We start from the raw sequence: 4,661 nt of genomic DNA on the forward strand, positions 1-4,661 counted from the left end.
GGGGGGGGTTATCAGAATACAGCATAACAAATCTATAGGAAACAAAATATAGGAAATATTGGATAGGATAAAACAACATTATTTAATTCTGATAACTAAAACATATCACATGTATTATAAATTACACTTGTTTTTATTTTCACAAATTGTGTATCTAAATACAATACACATTTTCTATGGGCTTTCAAGGCACAAATTTGGTTAGTCATGTCATGTGACAAGGGCTGGGAACAAGGGATTTTTTTCACTGAACCGTTAAAGTTCAACACACTTATAACTAACTTACCTCAAACTTCAACAAAGAAAAGCCTTGCTGTACACAGTTTTCAGATAGTAGGAAACAGAACAGAAATAAAGTACATTTCTCAATTTATTTCTTGCAAGTGCACATCATAATCCATATTTCCCAAAATATCAAAAAGGTGAAAGGTCAATAATAATTTTCATAATCAGGAACATATTTTTTCAGATTATTTTGACATACATTACATTACAGAACATACAATACATTAATGCGGAAACAAATGCCCTATCTCCCAAAGTTAACTGAAGTGAAATATAATTTGTGTAGCAGCCACGTGATTCGTATCAGCTCCAAAATAGTTTGGGTTCTTACTTGGCCCATGATGCACATCTTCCACCAAGTTTCATGAACATCGTGTCGGGAGTTGTTCTGTAATCCGGCTGACAGAAAGACAGACAAACCTCACAAACAACCGGACAAATCAAACCTCCTCGGTTATTGATTTATTGTTAATAAATATGTAGCAACAGTCAGGAGCTGTTTAGTTTAGCTTAGCTTAGCATAACGACTGTAAATGGGGAAACAGCTAGCCTGCAAAGCTCTTTAATTGACTTGTTATATATCTTGTTTGTTTAATTGATTAAAAAAAAAAGACCTAGGACTGGCTACCTAGCTGTCTTCTATTTACACCCATTATGCTAAGCTAAGCTAACACACGGGTGGGCCAGCGGTATCGATCATCTCATCTAACTCCACAAGAAAATGTGGTTGATTATTTCTGAAAATGTCAAAGAAATAATCCTTTAACAGTCCTTTAACAGTGTATGATTAGATGATAATGATTAGAAATACACTAAAATAATGAAGTATTGTTGGCAACAACATCAAAAGCATGTATGTATGTACAGAAATAGGACTGCTCAAAAGAGATCCCTCTGGAGACCAAAACAAGTTACCAAGGTCAAGGATGAATTTCATGCTAAACGTAGTATGCTGTAAATAACTCAAACACATATTTATACTGTCTGGGGATTCTGCTTCAATGAGGCAGCTGTGGGTGCTAAACGAGCTCTCCAGAACCAATCTTTTACATTCCATGGACCCAAAGTCTCAGATGTAATATGCAGTAGCTGTTCAGTCTCCCCAGAGTTTAAGAGGACACATTCTTTCCCCTGTTTGTCCCCAAAAATGGGCCCCTTGGTGGTGGGTACTCCGGTTATCAACCCCATTTCCCATGAACTAATTGGCCTCCTGTGGATCATTCAAACACGCATACTGTGTTCACCACAGAGTTAGGAGCACTCGAGGCCGATGAGTGTAGGTTACTGATCACAGTGATCCTAATTAATTGCCCCGTTCATTCTAATCAATAGGAGTATCCAGGTCGGATGGAGGAGACACTTGAACTGAAGAGGCATCTGGCTGTGAGTGTGGCCTGTTCTGGGAAAAATGTGGGTATCTGGCAGACTGCCTCTCTCTGTCAAGTGCAGCTGGTGGTTTGGAGAAGGGAAAGGAAAGCGGGCTTGGATTACAAAGTGTTCTTCCAGAACAGTAGGGATTCTGACCTATAAACGCACCACAGCAGCTGTGCACTCTTTAGACATCTCTGCAGAAATTGTACATTTATGTTTCGGTTTCTAAAAGGACAATGTACTGTGTGTTGGTTTGGCAAGCACCCACCATCTGGAAGTCCTGTAGTGCAATGTACACTATCAAAAAGCTTTTGTATTGCAGAGGCAGGTCCTCTTGCTTCTAATATTTCTTAGGTTCAGGTATTTAAAGGAACAATTTTTGGGAAATGCTTTCTTGCTGAGAATTAGATAAGAAGAATGATATCAATGTGATAAATACTAAGCTGCCGCCAGTATCCAGTTAGCTTAGCTCAGTAGAGAGACTGGAAACAGATGGAAACAGCTAGCCCAGCTCTGTCAAAAGGTAACGCAATCTGCCTGCCTGAACTGCCAAAGTTCACTAACACATATCTCGTTTGTTAAAAAAGTAGAAAAACCGAGGTGTAAAAATGACACATTGTTCAACTCATGGTGACGAAAAAATACCTATAAATCTGAGCATACACCACAACTGATCAGACAAATAATAATAGAATTAATACTGTTTATTGATCACTTTGTTTTTGTTAGAAATCACTACACACAGGCCTGAACTACACACACACACACACATGCTCAGGACCTGTTCATGCACAAATGGAGAGATGTCAGAGTGAGTAAGCTGCTAGAGCTGGACCAGCACCCTTTTGGGGGGGGGGGGACTTGCTCAAGAGCACCTGACAGTGCCCAGGATGTTAACTGGCCTATCTCCAGCTACCAATCCACACTCCGTACTTTGGTCCATACGGGACTTGAACCAGGGACCCTGCAGTTCCCAACCCAACTCCGGACTGGGTTACTGCCACCCTTATGTAAGATATAACAAGGTATGAATGAGATTTAAAAGGTGATTGCTGTCATGTTAGCAGTTTCCCTTTTCCAGTCTTTGAGCTAAGCTAACAGACCTTAAATACATCACCATGCATTTTCACTTTTGTACGGAAAATAAAATATTTGCACAAGACCTACAGAGTGTCTTGGAGTATTTTAGAAGGAGACATGCATTTTTACAAATTTGCATGTGGACTGGACTATCTAAAGAGCACCTGAGTTTGAATGCAAGAAAGACCCAGCGGCGCTTCCAGTCCATTGTCTGCATGTTCAGCGAATAAGTGTATTTCCCAAATTGTCAAACTATTCTTTTAATGTTACCTTTAGTGGAGGGCATTGTAGTGTGTCTGGTTGTCTACATGAGGCAAGAACTAGAAAGTAGAAACTGAAGACATTTAATGACAATGTCACCAAAGCACAGAGAGTTAATGACCTCTGACCATCTGTTCTCCGCTTAGTCTCTAATGACTGTCCTGATCCATGTTAATCTCAAATCCTGAATCCTAATTGAACTTGAATGGCCTCACTAAGTGCTTTCAGCTTTGTGTTTTTCTGTGTTTTCACAAGTAAGGTTGGCAACAGGTTGTTTTGGAGGTGTAGCAGGCCAGAAAACCTTATTTTGTCCAACTCAGCGATCGTGGGATGGAAACACCAGAAGCAGTCTTGTAATTGCAGTTATTACTGTAGCAGTGTAGCAGTGTGAAGCAGTTTTAGTCCATCTAAAAGGACCTGTTATTGTATTTTGTGTTATTTAGTTTCACGCCAGAGCCTTAATGTATGATGATTTCTTCTGTGCATGTGTTGCAAAATGCAAAATAACTAACTAGAGTTGTGTTGGCGGCACCCACATTTCTCAGCAGTCATGGCACAAATCCGCGCCTCCCATCTGTGTGTCATGGTTTGGGTGTTTTGTCTGTTTTCTTGTCTTAATTTCTTAGCTTGATTTTCTGTCTTGTCTTGTGATTGTGTTTTTTTTGGTCTTGTCTTATATATGTTCTGTTTCCTGTTTTATTGTGGCAGTCTTGTTTTCTGTGCTGTCTTGTTTAGTTGTACTTCCTGCCTTAGTTTTCACGCCCTTGTGATTGTGCCACTTGTTACCTCGTTACCCTCTGTATTTAGTCTTTGTCTTCCCCTTATCTGTTGTCAGATCATTGTTTTACTGTCACAGTGTGTTGTCTACCCTGTTGTTTGTATTGTGATTGTTGCGGTTTTTGGTGTTCTGCCAGTTCCTGTATTTTGGATTTCTTATTTTGTTTTTTTTCCTGCTGGATTCTTGGACTTCTTGTTTGTATGAACTCTGTATTCTATTTAATCCTCAACTCAAACTTTCCTTTGCCTGCCTGCCTGCCTGCCTGCCTGCTCTCTGCGTCTGGGTCCTCTAATCCCCTGCATCACGACAATTTGTCCCATTGACTCATTTAGTAGATCTTTAAACACTGGCATATATTTGACCGGTCAAAGCAAACTTTCATAGCTAACACGTTAAGAGTAACCTGTCATGGAAATATTGTGTAAATAATTTTATCTCCAAAATGGGATTTTAACTTGTCAATTCCGTTGAAGTTTATTCTCATTATATATTGACACAGCTGTACGTCCAAAGTGTAGCCTGCATGATCTCTCATTAACGTGTGAACAGGGTTCCCGTTAAAGTGTCAAATTCTTCCGGGATCACTACATACAGGGCAACACCAATTAAACCTAAGGTTAGTCCTTTAAGATTTTAGGACATGCTACTGTTGTATCTTACATTGTGCTTCAAAATGACACAATATGTCCCTTTGCTAACACTTAGTAAGTAAAACAAACTGAACATTACGCACATTTACACAATAATTTTTAAATTGTTCAAGTAAGATGAGTAGAATAGATTAAACTGTAAGCAGAGTAACTATTGAATAACAGGTGAATATTTCACAAGCAGTCTTAAAGGGCCTGCTGAATATAATCAGAGATGGCAAAAGTACTCACTTCCC

At 39.3% G+C, this 4,661-nt stretch overlaps 1 protein-coding gene across 2 annotated transcripts in view; it reads left to right on the forward strand.

Moving 5' to 3' along the window:
- The window catches only part of LOC116699569 (dipeptidyl peptidase 9), a 33,369-nt gene extending 31,513 nt beyond the window's left edge, over positions 1-1,856 (forward strand). For both annotated transcript variants that reach the window (XR_004334456.1, XR_004334457.1), the window contains exon 23: positions 1,845-1,856. The gene's annotated coding sequence lies outside the window, so the exon portion shown is untranslated. The remainder of the gene's footprint in view (positions 1-1,844) is intronic.
- The last annotated feature ends 2,805 nt before the right edge of the window (positions 1,857-4,661 follow it).

Source organism: Etheostoma spectabile, chromosome 12 (assembly GCF_008692095.1).
Source record: "Etheostoma spectabile isolate EspeVRDwgs_2016 chromosome 12, UIUC_Espe_1.0, whole genome shotgun sequence".
NCBI classification, from domain to species: Eukaryota; Metazoa; Chordata; class Actinopteri; order Perciformes; family Percidae; genus Etheostoma; species Etheostoma spectabile.